We start from the raw sequence: 18,455 nt of genomic DNA, 5'->3' as shown, positions 1-18,455 counted from the left end.
TTATCCCTAAGAGTCAAGTACACATAGAATCTTCAAAATATTTGGGATGTAAATTGCACAAACAAAATTTACAAATTTTAAAATGTAATTAGTGTTTCTTTAACATATGGCACTGTTTTCGCCTTCTTACACAATTAGATCTCAGATTGAACAGGGAACCAGTTACCTTTTGATACCTAGTGATTAATATCTACCATTCTTACACTGATTTCCAGGATGAAAATCTCGGCAGAGCGAATGGTCCCTCCAAGCCCAGTTTGCTTTTTGGTCTTCTCTTCTGCTTTCTGTAGAGGCCATATGGCACTAGCGAAGATGGTGTGCTACCCCAATGATAGTATTATTTTGCAAACCTTCCCCTGCTCGTCCTTCATTCCTTCTTCAGACAGGCCACACATCTGATTTGGTCACTGCAGCGCCATCGGGAGCTCTTTCCACTCTAAAGCTAACTGTGACTGCGGGTGGATTAGATCTTCTGGACTTAGAATGCTTTTATTCAGCTGCAGATGTCCAATGGGTGGCTCACTGGCTTTCTGCCCACGTCCCTGCATGAGATGGGGTATACCAGTAAAGACTTTTAAGAAAGGCTTAATGCACTGCACATCATTTCCTACTGACCATTCTATCGATCACCATCTGGGGTTATCATGCATGGCTTTCTCTTGCCTTGCCAGAACCTGTAAACTCACTGACACAATGAAACCCTATGCTCCTGCACTACCTTTGCTAAGCCTTCCCACTCGCACAGGATGGCTGTGCTCAGAGCAACTCCATCAGTGGCATGTTGCAGGTGTTTTAAAATTGGGGACTTTGTTTCTGAACAGTGAGCTACTAAATTTCCAAACCCTTGTGGCAGATTACCATCTTCCCCCTGGTCAACTCCTTACTTACAACCACCTTAAATAATCATTAAATGCCATATTTCATGTCTGCTACCTAGCACTAACCCTACAAGAGGTGTGTCAGAAGCTCTGTACCATAGGAAATGGTGGCAAACTGATAGAATGGGTGTACAGACCTATCCTGCAACATGGAAACCACTCCAGGTCTTCTTGTCATACTACCTGGGTGATTGATGTAGCCAAACCTCTGCAAGATATGGACTAAATACTGGACTTTCCCCACAAAGTATCCAAAAGCTGTCACTTTAAGTAAATTCATAGTGCTTCCTTGTGAATGCATTCTGCCAGTTGCTTGCCATTGGCCTTGTGGTTTGTAACTCACAATTTGTTGCTTTCAATTTGCTGGCTTTATTTGTTTTAGGCTATGCAGCTTGAATTCGTCCCTTCCCTTGCCAAAACCTTGAGTATCCTGCCGAACAAAGTCAAATGTCAGGCTCTGTCTTCGGTGGGAACTTTGGTGGTCATTACAACCTCGGCGGTCTTTTAACAAGACCGCAGAGGGGCCGCCTTGCGGAAGACCGCCAGTAGTGGCGGTTTGCCGCTCAGCGTATTATGACCGTTGGCTGCCCTCCGTCGTTTTTCCGACGAAGAGCCGCCAACAGCCATACTTGCGGGCGGCGGGGAAGTGGAGGTTGCTCCACCTCCACTGCCACGCCAACAGAACACTGCCCAGCTAATCACGTCCTGTGATTCTGCGCGGCGGTGTTCTGTTGGCGGTGTGGTGTCGGCGGAGCTGCCCCCATGGCTCCCGTCCCCTCCCGGCGGATCGACGGAACAGGTAAGTCGATCGTCCGTTAGGGGAGGGGGTGGGGGGGTGTTGTGTGGGTGCATGGGGGTGTGCGTCTGTGTATGTAGGGGGGGGTGTGAGTGCGTGTATGCTTGCGGGGGTGTTGCGTGTTTTGGGAATGAGTGCCTGTATGTATGTAGGTATGTCTGTGTGGATGTATGCGTGAATGTGGGTGTACGTGTCTGACTGTGTGTGTGGATGTTGGCATGTGTGTCGGTGTGTGTGTATGTGTGTTGGTGGTGCCTGCATGCGTGTCGGGTGTGTGTGTGTAAGGTAATGTCGGGGGCGGGGTGGGGACGGGGGTCCTGCCACCTTTGGGGGGTGGCAGTGGTGGTGGGTGGTGTAGGGGAGGGAGTCGGGGTGGGGGTGGGGTGTTGGCGGAGACCCCTATCAGTGCCAGGGAAGGAATTCCCTGGCACTGATAGTGCTTACCGCCATGGATTTCATGGCGGTTCCTACCGCTGGAAATCCATGGCGGTAAGCCGGGTCAAAATACCAGCGGCGGTATTGTCACGGCCGCCGGGCTGGAGACCCAGGTCTCCAGCCCAGCGGTTGTCTCCGCCCTGGCGGGCGGAACGGAGAAGCGGCGGATGACCATGGCGGTGACCGCCATGGTCATAATGCCAAAAGTAAGACCGCCACCCTGTTGGCGGTCTTACTGACGTTTTAACACCGTCCGCCAGGGTTGTAATGACCCCCTTAGTGTTTACTTTCCTTTCTATGACTTCAAAGTGAGAGGATTTATGCAACAATCTTGCTGGATACTGGGGTTAGGAAAGAGTTTTTTCTATCACATGACAACATTTAAATAGACTTCAGAATATATCAGAATTGCACCCTACTCTGTATCACTCCACTTTACGCCACTCCATGCCACTGTTCTCTTCTCCATTCGGAACCACTCCACATTATGCCACTGCTCTCTATGCTACTTCACACTATGCCTCTCTACTCTACTCTGTGCTACTCTACTCTAAGCCACCGCACTTTGCGCCTCTCTACACCACTGCGCTCTGCTCGTCTGCACGCCATACCACTCCAGTCTAGGCAATACCAATCTAATCCGCACAACTCCACTCTCTGCCACTCTGCAACACTGTACTGTACGCCACTGCACTCTAAGCTAATACACTCTATGCTAATGCTCTTTACTCTGTAACACTCAACTCTATGCCCCTGCACTCTACATCAATACACTGTACATCATTCTAATCTACTCTGCACTTCTCCACTCTAAGCCACCTCAGTCTACTGTGAAATAATCTACTTAATGCCACCGCACTCTGTGCCACTGAATTCTATGCCACTGCACTCTACCCTGCACCTCTCCACTCTATGCAACTGCACTCTACTCTGAAACAATCTATTCTACGCCACTGTACTCTATACCACTCTGACCACGGCACTCTAGTTCAATGCACTCTACACCACTGCAAGCTGACACTCTGCAACACTGCTCTGGCCGCCACTATACTCTACACCAATCTGCCCTGTACTACTGCATTTTGCACCAATATACTCTATTCCACTGCATTCTATGCCACTCTACTCTGCCCAATGCCACTCTATGCAACTGCACTCTACACCAACGCACTCTAAACAACTGCACTGCCCTTTACTCTGCACCACTGTACTCTATGCCACTTTTCTCTGTACCACTCTACACCACTGCACTGACACTCTACTCTGCAACTCTGCACTCTACACCACTCTACTCTATGCCACTGCACTCTAGGCACTATACTCTACACTACTCTACAATACTCCACTCTGCACCACTACACTCTGCACCACTCTATGCCACCAGTCTACTCTGCATTCTATGACACTGCACCACTCTGCATTACTGCACTCTGCTACTCTATTGTATGCCACTCTACTCCACTCTATGCCACTGCACTGTACGCCACTGCCCTCTACTCTGTACCACTGTACTCTACGCCACTGCTCTGTGCCACTCTACTCCACTCTACATCACTGCACTGACACTCTACTCTGCAGTGTTGCACTCTCCACCACCGTACTATACACCAATGTACTATGTTCTACGGCATTCTATGCCACTGCACTCTATACCACTCTACTCTGCATCACTCCACTCTACAGCACTTTGCCATACTCTGCACCACTCTACACTACACCACTGCACTCCCTGCAATGTGAGTCTACTCTGCAATCTATGCCACTGCACAACTCTACACTACTGCTCTCTCTGCTACTCTATTGTATGCCACTCTATTCCACTGCACTCTATGCCACTCTACTCTGTCCCATGCCACTCCATACCACTGCACTCTAAACCACTGCACTCTACGCTAACGCGCTCTAAACAACTGCACTGTACCCCACTGCACTGTACTTTGCACCACTGGGCTCTACGCCACTGCTCCTATGCTACTCTACTCCACTCCACTCCACTCCACACCACTATGCCACTAGCTTTAAGCCATGCTGAACAGCAGCTACTCTGGTGTATAACATGGCTAATGGCTAAAACACATTAGCAAAGCAAATAACTCTTTAGTAGATGAGACCTATTGGCTTTGCCAATGTTTGTTAGTACTATGAGGTACTGAGGTACCTGAAAGAACTGTGAAAAATACAATTACATCATAATAAAGGCTGCTACAAAATGCGCAAATACATTTCGGTTAAATAAAAAAAAAGTGCTTCTCAAATTCAGATTTGAATAATATACAGTTTATACCTAGTGCTAAAAAAAATTATAACACTCCATTAAAACCACACACTCCACAGCTCACCTTGGAACACCATTACAATACCTCTCTGAAAGAAATATCTTTGCCACCAGAAAACTTCAAGTGACTCCTTTTAGTAAAGTCAATGCAGGTTTTCAAGCCCCTTTGTATTTGCAGATATACCAGTTGCCCACATTTGCATGTCTTTAGGGAAGGAGACCCCCTGGCAAGAAGGCCTTTTCTTATCTGTGTGCCCCTCCCTCAGAGCACAGGAGACCCCCTGCCTTCCAGCCCAGCTGGGGGAACTCCTCTGCTCCTTATTTCGCCCTGCCTCGGTTGCCCTTTAGGTGAAAGGCTAAAATTACGGACAAATGCCGTCCGTTAAAGCTTTCATCACGGACAACGGACAGCAGGGCGAAATTGGGACAGTCCGTGAAATTCACGGACGGGTGGTCACCTTATGCAAAATGCGTAAACGTAGCCCGGAGAATACGCTTTTTAAAGAGTAATACTCAACTAGGGTTGCCAGCTCTCAATGTACTCCAACAACCCTGGTTCTAGTTCGGGGTTTTCATTTGACAAACAGCACATTATGGAGAGGAGTAATCTCTTGTTTGGTCAAATCAAACTATCATGCTTTATATGTTAGCCAAACTAGTGTTTGTGGAGCGAACCAGCAGCTTTAAATGTGACCTATGCTAGTTCCACCAAAAACGAATAGTGAAGGGTGGATACGCATGTTTATATGAAAGAGCCTAAAGATCACATTCCATGCACTGCACGGCTACAGACAGGTGTTCACTGTAACGACGTGTTCGACTGGATGGAATGGAATGTGAGGTTTTCCACCACCCAGCAGAAGTCTTTATTCCACGGAGAGTCCGCGGGTGGAATGGGTATGCAAAGTACTGTTACGAAGGTGTGCTCATTCTAGAGGGCTTGGTCACAATTAGCTAATTAAAATGATGCTCATAGTGTGCACCTAATCATTTGCAAGAGCACAGCGCGTGCGCAATTTACACCTGTTAATGTACTGGGCAAACCGCGCACGTGTACCATTGTTCCCACAGGTTTCACCTGCTGCAAATCATGGAAGCAAACCCGGATGTAAATGGGTGCTGGGCAGTGCATAATTTGTAAATTCAGAGATGCCGGTGCTGAAAGCCCTTCTCTTAAACACGAGGCGGCTGTAATTAAATCTGCCAGCACTGAATACGGAGGCGGCGTAATCCTGAAGCCATCTCGGGCCTCTTCAATCCATTTACGGTCAACCCTGCTCCTATTTCAGCTCTTTCGTGCCCTCTTTGGCCAAGTCACTGACAGTGCACAGGCAAACCCCTTCAAATTCTGAATGTGGTTACATCTCAATATTCAGGGATAGTGCCACGTGTTTTCAATATTGTAACGCAACAGAGGGTCACTAATATTACTGCAAATAATCTCTGTGAAACCCTCATTTAGCTGCAAAATATACTGTATGTAATACTCTGCTATAGAACCAACATCAAAAACAAATTAAAGGAACACAGTATTTAGAGCAATCTTTAAGAATTATTCAAGGGCATCAGGGCAAGACTCAGCAGAACAGAGCTGGATCTATCGGGGTCCCATGGAAGGCTTGGGCTAGAGCCCACCGTGCCCATGCCTTAAAACGTCTATGTGAGTGACTTGCATGCATGGAAGCTCTCAGCAAGTAAGATACCGGGACACAGTAGCTAGAAACCCACTCATCCCTCACCAGATACCAGAAGAGATCTGTCTCAAGACATCAACATCTCCAAGAGTAGGTGAGGTGAATGGTGGCTTCGCTTGGCAAGCACACCTTGTCCTTTCACAACATTCTACAGCTTTTTGGGACTCCTTGGTCCTGCTGTTCTGTGCAGAGGTCCAGCACCCAGGTGGTTGCACAGGAGTTGGATCAAAGAGACCCTGGGAAGAACCTTAAGGGCTGAGTGCATGCCTTGTGCTTGTTGGCTCACACCCTAGTTTTTTAGGGGTCAAGTGGTACTCTTGTGCTTCTCTCACCTTATCACCAGGCCACCCCGGAGTGTGGAGCCACTGATCCACTCATTAGGGTCTCCAGGTCTGGTCATGAAATATCCACATTTTGAAGGGCTATGCACTTCCCGCCTTAAGGTGGGTGACAAACATCTCTTCCTAATAATTTTAATCACACACCAGAACCCTGGGACTCTTTAGGCTCGATTTAGAGTGTGGTGGAAACTTAATTACTGAGTAGATTCCACCGAGTTAGTCTCCACCATACCACTATCTCCATGTTGTTGGTAAATTCAGCCAGTGGATTCTACTCCCTAGTTAGTTCTGCCAGAAACTGGAGGATTTTCCATTTTTAGAAACTCTAAATGAGGCCCTTTGCTCCCATTGTACAGCATCGTGCTACCCCTGTACCACTAACATGCGTTCAAGTGCTTTAGACGTTTTCGCAATAACTAGCCTTGTGAATGGCCCAGCTTTGCAAACATGTTCAGTATTCAACGTATTTAGTATCATTTATTGATAAAGTTCGCTGCACATCAAAGATCTCTGAACTGACACTGAGTCTGTTGTTAACATTGTTTTTGTGTGCTCTGAGTTTTCTTTGTATGGTTCTTATATTTACATATTTGAGTCAGATTTGTGTCCTTCCACAATTGGACATCATTGGCTGGGCACACACGCATCTTCATTGCAACTATGAAAGCTGTTGTACTGTGCCAAGACCCGGGCGCCCACAGCTACCAGAAGAGTCAAGGAGGCTAACTGTCTATTTGAGAGCAAGTAGAAAACATAGTATCTCACTTCAGACATTGTTGGATTTTCGCAGCAACTACAAGGATCGGGGGGAAAGTCTGGTATTCGTGATTGATGAATGTTTATGCTGTTACCACTCACCCACAGCTCCAGATCATTTGTCTGATACGGCTCTCCACAACTCTGCGCTGATCATGGCCTTCAACTGTGGGTAGCCCAGCTCATCCGTCGAATAGGTACTTTTAAACAGCGAATTCAAACACCGAAAAGAAACCGCTTCTTAAGTGAAGGAGTCACATTTTGGAAATTATTTCAGCCAGAGGAATGTTATCTTTCTTCTATTTGATTAGTGCGTGTCTGCTAGTGGAGGGGCTTCTCGGCGCTTGGGGCCCATTCATGGTGCATAGTCGCACTTACTGGGCTGTCCGGAGAGAGAACTGCCGCACATACTTAGGGTGTCGAAGAATGCATTATGCACACACCGATGGGGCAGAGAAAACGAAAGGGGGAGGGGGGGGGGCTATATCGGTGATGTGCATCTTAGTACCTTATAGGACAGTCTCGTGTTTTCAGTCCTGTGTTCAGGAGGTGGGCACTCTCGCTGTCTTAAGCGCTGCAGGGACCAACATCCGCAAAGCACTGTCCAGTATTTCTGAGGTTTAGGCATGACCCGCGCCTGCCTGCCTGACTGCCCCCCCCCCCCCCCCCCCCCCCCAAAAAAAAAATCCCTAAATGCAAAGATGTTGATTATACTTCATATTTAAGGCTTAAAATTTTCAGTTTCTACAGTGTATTTTTTATTTTTTTACAGATAAATACATAGAGAAAACGTGTTTCCTATATGCGATTTTTTTTTTAAATGGAAAAATACAGACCCTTGGCCTTCTATTGCCTTCCCATATTGTCTTTCAACACTTCCTGATCTAAAGCTGAGCAGATTGACAGAGCCGGCAGTTAAGAAACAGGATGAGATTTCAACATACATTTGCATTATATTTTTAATATTTAGCTGCTGGTGTATTGTTACGTTATATTTGGCTGCTTAATTTGCTGAAACATGGCAGGCATCATTCGATCAGTTTTACACCTTAATTTATTCACAATACACAAAATAGATATGGATAACTACCAATAAGATTGCCATCCGGATAAATAGAAATGTTCAAAAAATAAATGCCACAAAAACCGGGAGCCTTAATTATACAGGGAGTGCAGAATTATTAGGCAAATGAGTATTTTGACCACATCATCCTCTTTATGCATGTTGTCTTACTCCAAGCTGTATAGGCTCGAAAGCCTACTACCAATTAAGCATATTAGGTGATGTGCATCTCTGTAATGAGAAGGGGTGTGGTCTAATGACATCAACACCCTATATCAGGTGTGCATAATTATTAGGCAACTTCCTTTCCTTTGGCAAAATGGGTCAAAAGAAGGACTTGACAGGCTCAGAAAAGTCAAAAATAGTGAGATATCTTGCAGAGGGATGCAGCACTCTTAAAATTGCAAAGCTTCTGAAGCGTGATCATCGAACAATCAACCGTTTCATTCAAAATAGTCAACAGGGTCGCAAGAAGCGTGTGGAAAAACCAAGGCGCAAAATAACTGCCCATGAACTGAGAAAAGTCAAGCGTGCAGCTGCCACAATGCCACTTGCCACCAGTTTGGCCATATTTCAGAGCTGCAACATCACTGGAGTGCCCAAAAGCACAAGGTGTGCAATACTCAGAGACATGGCCAAGGTAAGAAAGGCTGAAAGACGACCACCACTGAACAAGACACACAAGCTGAAATGTCAAGACTGGGCCAAGAAATATCTCAAGACTGATTTTTCTAAGGTTTTATGGACTGATGAAATGAGAGTGAGTCTTGATGGGCCAGATGGATGGGCCCGTGGCTGGATTGGTAAAGGGCAGAGAGCTCCAGTCCGACTCAGACGCCAGCAAGGTGGAGGTGGAGTACTGGTTTGGGCTGGTATCATCAAAGATGAGCTTGAGGGGCCTTTTCGGGTTGAGGATGGAGTCAAGCTCAACTCCCAGTCCTACTGCCAGTTCCTGGAAGACACCTTCTTCAAGCAGTGGTACAGGAAGAAGTCTGCATCCTTCAAGAAAAACATGATTCTCATGCAGGACAATGCTCCATCACACGCGTCCAAGTACTCCACAGCGTGGCTGGCAAGAAAGGGTATAAAAGAAGGAAATCTAATGACATGGCCTCCTTGTTCACCTGATCTGAACCCCATTGAGAACCTGTGGTCCATCATCAAATGTGAGATTTACAAGGAGGGAAAACAGTACACCTCTCTGAACAGTGTCTGGGAGGCTGTGGTTGCTGCTGCACGCAATGTTGATGGTGAACAGATCAAAACACTGACAGAATCCATGGATGGCAGGCTTTTGAGTGTCCTTGCAAAGAAAGGTGGCTATATTGGTCACTGATTTGTTTTTGTTTTGTTTTTGAATGTCAGAAATGTATATTTGTGAATGTTGAGATGTTATATTGGTTTCACTGGTAATAATAAATAATTGAAATGGGTATATATTTTTTTTTGTTAAGTTGCCTAATAATTATGCACAGTAATAGTCACCTGCACACACAGATATCCCCCTAACATAGCTAAAACTAAAAACAAACTAAAAACTACTTCCAAAAATATTCAGCTTTGATATTAAGGAGTTTTTTGGGTTCATTGAGAACATGGTTGTTGTTCAATAATAAAATTAATCCTCAAAAATACAACTTGCCTAATAATTCTGCACTCCCTGTATTGCAGCTATATTTGATTTATGTGATGCATGTTGGTGTTCTTGAGTGAGAGGACACCTTCAGCAGAGTAAATGTCGGAACGTCCAAGTGTCCTTACTGTATACGCAATGAAGTGTAGGTCTGGTTTTTAGCCAGCATAGCTAAATCCTTTGCACCCGATTCCTAATTTACTGCCACATTGACAGCTGTCTAAGTCTAGCTAGAAACGTTTGCATCACAATAAAAAGACTTGAACGCCCCAACATGAGATTCCCTCCAGAGGTGCCTTCCTTCCTCCCATTAGTCTGCCAGAGACTTGGTCACCTGCTATTCAATCAGTCGCAGCAAGCAGAAGGGGCAGGGCAGAGCGCAGGCGTGGGGAAGATAAATATGAATTAAATGAAAAATAATAATAATAATAAAAAAAAAGACTTCCCTCCTCCGTTGCTGCTGCTCCGCTCCTCTGCCTCTGTCCCTCGTAGCTCCAGACACAGGCTCCCAAAGCCTGCCCTGCGGCCAATCCGGACGTTGCTCGAAGCAGTGTCAGGATTGGCTGGGAGCACCCAGCTAGGGTGCCTCCAGGCAGACTGGGAGCCTTTGCAGACTCTCTCCAGCCTGGCAACTGTGTTAATGGGCTGGAAAGCCTACTGCGCATGTGTGTTTGGCCGCCCTGAGATGGCCGGCCAAACACATGCTCTCTGAGGGGAAGTGCTGTGCACTTCCTCCCCACTGCTCGTCACCCTGTGGCCCCACCCCTTTTACCAAAAAACAATAATAAACTCTGTTTATTATTGTTTTTTGGTACTCTGTTTATTATTGTTTTTTGGTAAAAGGTTTGCAGCTGCCGCTGGGGGGGTGGGGAGGTCATCGGGGTGTGATGCTCCTTCGCCCTAATGGAGGAGCCACCTCTCAATTCCACCAGATTATCATACAGTGCATTTTTTTTAAATCATGCTCAAACTATGCAGCAGTCAAGGTGACACCCTCCAGTGCAGTGACATTGAGATGACTTTTTAATGCCCACAACAGGAAGTGTATGCCTAGACAAAGACTTTCTCCACAACGTTGCTTAAAGGGAATCCGGATTGATTTTATGTCACAAAACCAAATGGGAACACCATATAGCTTAGAGGGCTTTAATTTACCATTGTATCTGTTTCTGCCTCCACTTTGGAGTGATCTCCATACTTCTAGATGAGGTGGCAAACAGCATTATTATTTTAGACACTGCTGCTCTTTGATTCAAGGAGTGTTTGCCAATTAAAATATTAGTCTGTGCTCAGGCCAAGATATGCCTGGAACGTGGAGGTCTAGACATGTCCATGCCCGTCTCCAAGATGCCAATTGGTGCCAAAGTTTTACTTGCTTAATAACAGGATCTATGTCCAAGGATGCCCTTAAAAACGTAACATTGGGATTAAAAATTCAGGACACCATCTAACCTGCACTGAAGTGTTGCTCTTGTGTGATCACAGATCACTAAGGGCCAGATGTATCAAAGGGTTTTACCCATTCTGTGTCTATGGGAAAATACCTTAGTATTTTGTAGATGATATAGGGCCATATGTACTAAGCTCAGTCTATGTTACCACCCAACTATGAAGGATAGATGTGTACAGACCTGAAACCAAGAATAAAGCACCGACATACACAGAAAAGTAGATAGCATAACTAAACAAACATGCCTATGATAATCCCATGCTAAATGCTATTAGGGAGCTTCTTTGGGAAAGGCGTGTTCATCCTGGCCCAATTGCTGGTCCAACAAGTAAAGGTAGATGGAATTTATAAAGTAGAAAACTCACCCAGTGGGTATCTAGGGACTAAAACAATGCACTACAGATCTTTTAATTTGAACAGAGCAGAGTTTCCACATACTTTCTGATCTTTCGAAAACCAGACCAATCTCAATCAGTCCTGTCACGGAGTTTCATAATTTAACTATGGCCACTGAAAAGGCATGACTACAGATGCTGGATTTCCTGAAAGATGCAACTTTGAGGGTCGTCAGCCCATCAGAATTCAAACCTCTTACTGCATGGTAAGAAAGCACACTATCATAGATCGTGCACCTAGCAAAGAGATTTAAACTTAATCTGTGGAAACTAGAAACCAGCAACACAACCAAACAAGTTAAATAATAAAAGTGGGGTGACTCAGAGGAAAATAGCTAAAAAGAGATTCTGTCCTGTTTTAGCGAATGAGACGGGCGATCTAGGTGGATTTCAAATAGGATTTTGTTCCATTTACAAAAAAAATAATAGACTGTTGAAGTATCACTGGGAATGAGTTCCAAATTGATGCTGCAGTTACTGAAAAGAATTGCGTGGCTGTGTTGAATTTCCTGGTTTCAACTGTTAGATTCTGTACCTTTCTCAAGTTTAATTTGTAGCCAGTTCTTTTGAATGTGGACCTCAGATAACGTGTTTGTTGAGATGCAATGTTTTGTATGTGTTACAAGTCAGATTGAATTGTATTCTGGCCGGATAAAGAAGCCAATGCAGGTTTCTAAGGACTGGTGTTATATACTAATATATTCTTTGGTTCCCGATAACAATTTGGTAGCCAAGTGTATGACAGCTTTGATTGGGGCCAAGAGGAGGGCAGATGGACCAACTAGGACCAATTAGCCATAGTCCACTTTGGACAACTACCCTTTTCAACGCTGCATCTCCCAAGTGGATGCCTCCTTTTGAATCGACCTGGGCACTTGATCCCCAAGCAGGGATCCACTACAGTAGGCACCAGAGAGCGATTACTTTGGAGGAAGCCGTCTCCTTGTGTATGAGTCGGTGCTCCTCTGGCCACAGCTATTGTTCTGCACCCCCTCCCCCCCCGCCCAGGTAGGTGGAAGGGGGTGTTTACCCCCAATCTGCCCCCCTCACCTCAGGCGCAGAAAACCTACTAGGGACCAGGGAATCTGGGAACTACTGTTTTTTTGTATTATTTGATGGAAGCAGCACCCTTAGACATGGGCCTGTGCTCCACTCCAACACAGGCACAATAGTCATTATGTCCCCCACAGGTGGTTGATAGGGAGTCCCAATCAGCCTCCTAGGCACAAAGACATCAGAAATTTACTTTTTCTTTTGGAGGGGGAGCAGACCCCATGTCCATAGCACGTGCTCCCCAACCAGGCCATAACAGACTTTCTGCATCCCCTTGTGGTTAAAAAGAGCATGTTTACCCCCATTCTGCCTGGGGGGGAAAAGGGACAGAAGCCCGCCAGTCCACCAGGGAAAAAATTGTTTAAAAAAAATAAATAAAAAATAAAAGGAGGAGAGGGCAAAAGCCCAATAGACACCAGAGATAGATTATTTTGTTTTAGGAAGAAAAATATGGGGTGTGGGCACACTACACTGGCAGTGGTCCTATCCCCTACTCTTAAAGCCTTGACAGTCTTTCTGCCAACCTGATGAGCAGAACAACCCTATCCTAATTTCAATCAAAAGGAAGTTCAAATTCTTCTGTGCATAGTTTTGCCATGTGAGCTGACTGAGGGGGTTGAATCCAAATTTCCTCTTATTTGCCATACTGCATGGCTGCAATATTCAGGCCCGTGCTCGGCCGCCATCGAGGGAAACCTACTGAATACCGAAATTTCTGAAAACTAGACTTCCAGTGGGGCAAGGGTGGTGTGCGTAAAGTGGATCCCACAACAATTTTTTACCCACAATCTTTGCTTAAAATCACACATTTTCTTTAATTTCTATGTGGGAAACTTCTGGTATGCTCATAGATCCACAAAATTCCTGCCACCTAACTCCCACATTTCAGACAGTAACTTTCACAGCGCAAAGTTACAGCATCATAATAAAATCTTATTCGTAATGAGGCCTAAATGTTCTGCAGATCATTTTACCAACAACAACTAAAGGAAGTAGGTGGTCAGTGCAGTATATGAAACTGAACCGGCTGGTATTTCTGCATTTTCCAGAGTGGCAGTAGACCCAGCGTCATGAAATAAAAACACAACACAACTCATTAGTTTGCATAGTTTTTGAATATTTAATAACTTTAAATCCTTCTATTCAACAGTAAATCCACATCCATTAAATAAAAAAAATTGTCAGAAGCAATTTTTTAATCCTCGATTTAAATTACAAAAAATTACTGTGCACCAAAAAAACAGATATGATACAAAAATAGGCTTCATCAGAATTCCTCCCCCACCCGACCCCTAGATACATTAATGTTCAATCACACGTGATTCGGCTTTCATTCGCTCACAGCAGAGCTACTAGCACCCCATCTCAGAGGGGTGCTTTGGCGATACCCTGCTTCCCCCTCCTCAAATGAACACTTCTGGCATCAGTCAGCTTCTCAGTAGTGAAGCTGCCCCTGCAGAAATATTTCAACATCTTTAGTCAAAGAAATACGCTTTTTCGTATTAGAAAAAGATTTTAAAGCAAGGTAAAGCTCTTTGACAATTTTCACAAAGTGAAGTCTTATAGTGATATATACATGTATTGCCTTTCTCTGTTCCCAAGACATGACACCTTGATCAATGCTTAGCTTTAATGAAGAAAGCAGGTTTGCTAGGAGCCGCCTCTTGGGCTTCTCTCTTCAGTGTTTTCTTCGCCTATTCTACCGGTGCACAAAACAGCAGCAACAGGCTGTATTTCTATTGCTAAATGAGACACCGTCCATATTAAAAAGCTTGAGAGAGCTAGCCAGTACCCTGTCAACATTCCGTCCGAAAGGATCCACTCGAAACAGGGGAGAAGGCACAGAAGCAGAAATCCAGACACTCGTTATTCGGTCTTCACTAATTTAGCTCAATTTCATAGAGAATTTGAAGATTAAATGCTCATTCTTATGCTAAATTAGCACCATTGTACACCAAACCAAAATGTCCAGACACCACCGGTAAAGAGGAAGAACTGGCTGAGAATGGTGTGATTGGAGTATTAAGAAGCCCCTTTCCCAAAACACTCCTATTAATGGAGAAATATGTATGGATCTTTGACGTTTTCAATGCCCAGCTAATTTCTTACCTTACTTACAACTGACAGTAAAATATAACAGGCAACTGATAAACTTTATTGCCATACATTACTTTGATTAAAGTGTACAATATACCCATATTTTTTTTTGCTGGGCTCTTCAAAGGAAGAAGCCAATGAATCAAAGAAGGAAGGATAGCCTGTGTGTGCGCCCCCACACTTCAAACTTACTCTTATTTCACCAGGTGACTAACATCAGTGACACGTGAAAAGGGTAACATCTTGTTTACCATAATCTCTGGATTTAGGATTTTGAAACTTTTCACCAAAGTGGTCATGAAAGGCTAGAATTGTGCAACATGCTTGGAATTTAGACCTTACGCACTTAGGGCCTGATTTAGAATTTGGTGGATGGGTTACTCTTATCACAAACATGACGGATATCCCATCTGCCATACTACGATGTCCACAGGATATAAGGACATCGTGATATGGCAGACAGGATGTCCATCACATTTGTGATGGAGTAATCCAGTCTTTCAAACTCTAAATCAGGCCCTAAATTTGAAAATGTGAAGTCATGATTGTGTGTGCTACAAGAGGGAGGGGAGGTGACACTAAGTAACATACCTTTTCTATTGTGTACTCACATTCCCTAGATTTTTTGTGTGGAAAGGAAATAAACAGGCCACCAGTGGATAGGAAAAAAGAAGGCCAGAAGCTGGAGACCAAGTTTTTAGGGAATATCAAAGAAACACCTGTAGCTCTTCGGTTTTTATGAGCTCTTCTGAAATATTACATGGTATTACTATAGGCATGAAATAGGAGATTGTGGAAAAGTAGATGGATTTCACAAGAAAACAAAACAGCCACTGTGATTCTAATGACAAATTACTAATACGGATATTCCTGACAATGCAATTCAATGATGCACCCCCAAATCCACTTTAGTCAGAGTTTCTACAGCTCATTACAGGAATGGGCTCCAGAATCCAGGATGGGCCATAAAACAAACCTGGAATCCACCACAGGGGTGGTATATAGACACCACCAAAGGAGTAGACTTTGCATTCCAGTACAGGATGTTGCCTTAAAATCCACTATCCCGATGGGATCTAGTACAGCAATAGGTCCTTGGACTCCCTACACTAAAGGAACTCTGGGTTCACAAACCCAAGAAAGCCTTAGAATCCACCACAGAGAAACCCCATTGAGTCCTATCCCCTAGAAACAGCCCCCTAGAACATTCTACGATGGAATGTGTTCTACAAGTGTTCTAGAACTGACACCTGAAACAGGTCCTGAAATACTTTGAAGAGACAGGATGTAGAGTCCCTGGAATCCACTATGCGTGGAGCCCTAAAATATGCTACCTGGATGGGTCACTGATCAGTGTGGATGTAGATTCTGCTACAGTGAAGCTCCACATTCCAGCAAAAAGATTTGCTCTCTAATCCACTATAATGAGCAGCATAATACTGTCCATAAACGAGCCCTACAATGCACTACTCTGATGAGCCTTGGAACCCAACACAAAGTGTTGAGTCATTGGCTCCACCACAGTGAAGTTCTTCGATCTACTCCACTGATGGGCCCTAAAATCCAACACATGAGAGTTCAAGAAACTGAAGGGACTTGGAATCTGCTTCAGTGAGTTGGGGGTGGAGTAGGTGGTTCGGGATGGAATACGGACACATAAGAAAAGACAAATGGATCACAAAGCAGAGATATTTCCTAAAAACGTACACAGTGATAGAATATACTACAGCAACAGGCAAATGAGCCTCTTACTTTTAAACAACCATAGCCATGAAATTCAAATAAGTTCCTGTGTATTGCTCTTTTGTACCCTTGACATCAATACTCCTTTGCTGTTGGTCATTTCCTACCATTTGTTGAAGGAAGTTTGGAAAGAAAGGTGAGCATTTTCTACTCCTACCCATCAGCAGTAATTATATATCTCACTAAATAAGGAGCGACCGCATTCGGTGTGCAGCAGAGGGTGCACAGATGCTGACCTCACAGCAAAAGCTTAGCAGATTCTCAACATGTGACTCTAATGTGTAAACAGTGAACGGACAAAGAATTCAGATACGAGAATTAAGATGCAAACATTTTTTGATCTTAAATTCCTCAAGCGAAGGAGAAAGCTGTTGGTCATGCCGGAAATTCCTAGATGTTGAAATTTGTATGATGAGCATTTTCTCAACACCCACTACCGGGTTGATTTACAATTTGATTCTTTCCAGACGTACATAAATTAATTAAATATTTGTGCAGCCAGGCTCACTATAGTGAGACACGGCCATCATTACTAACACTGCTAGATTTAATTATCATAGTCAAAGCAGTTAAAGGTCACACAGAAATGTAACTCTAGAGCATATACATAATCTGGCTAACCTATGTGAATTAGTTTATGTACCATTTTTAATACTAATTGATCCAAGAGTTATTATGCCAGTTACAAAAATTTTTAGATGGACCTAACCAATCACTTTGGTTAAATGGATCAGCTAACGGGTAATAAGAATTTTGTAGGAAGATTCATTTTTTAAAATAGCTACATAGATGAGACAAAACCTTTGATTATTTTTAAGAGCAATCATAAAATGTGTGACTGACTATATGCTGAAGTGCATGTTTAGATCGCGCTGTTTTCCCCATGAATACACGACCACATTGACCGGGCAATAAAACTGCATACCGCTCCAATTTGCTGGGAATATATGTCTGATAAATGTAAAATATGTCAGCTGAGAAGAGACACACAGGATTTAGAGTACTGCAGGACCAAAATGACTAAGAGCCACATTAGAAGAAGAGGTGGTCACCGATGAAATAGATGGAATGATTATGCTGACTCATAATAGTGGTGAACCTATTCAATGCCCTATAACTCATATACCAAAACATGGGGTCACCCAGCCAGAAGAGGTACATGCTTCATCAGCTGCTATATGCTGCAAAAGCCACCTAGAGGGGTCAACTGAAGAAAAAGATTTACTGACGCACTATATGGAAGGGTAGATGCAATGATTAATTCTGGATCTGGAAAAAGATTAATAGTTTGATTTTATGGTTTGAAATATAACTTGTCTACAAAAGCTGAAAGTGGAAACCATTCAATACTTTCAAAGATTGAATCTCACCTGCAAGCAATAGATTCAATATGCTAACCACCTATATAACCAGGCGGATAAAACTATTTAAAACCCTCTAAATAACATAACTGGACATGGATCGGAATGCAGATACCAAGAGCATAATACGAAGATTTCAGAGTACATTTAGAACATGGCAAATGGGGGGACATCCAACAAAATGCACTGGATGTACCATCTCCCAAAACTGTGATTGCTCTGCTTTATTCGGAGTTAGGAGAAAGTGTTTCCGACGACGAAGCATACAGTGGTTAAAGAAGACAGAAATCTTTGATCAATAGCTTGTCCACCACTGGGGCGTCTATCAATGCATGAAACATTGCCGATCCTTTTGAGGTCAGTCGTTTTGTGGTAAATATTTTCAATTCAGGACCACTAGGGAAAGCTTAGTGGTCCCACTCACACTTTAGGAGTTAATTTTTTTTTAATAAACTCTGCAGACTGGGTGCACTGAAATGACACAC

This window comes from Pleurodeles waltl, chromosome 3_1 (assembly GCF_031143425.1).
Source record: "Pleurodeles waltl isolate 20211129_DDA chromosome 3_1, aPleWal1.hap1.20221129, whole genome shotgun sequence".
NCBI classification, from domain to species: Eukaryota; Metazoa; Chordata; class Amphibia; order Caudata; family Salamandridae; genus Pleurodeles; species Pleurodeles waltl.
The sequence above is the reverse complement of the archived record's forward strand: the minus strand, read 5'-3'. Positions refer to the sequence as shown.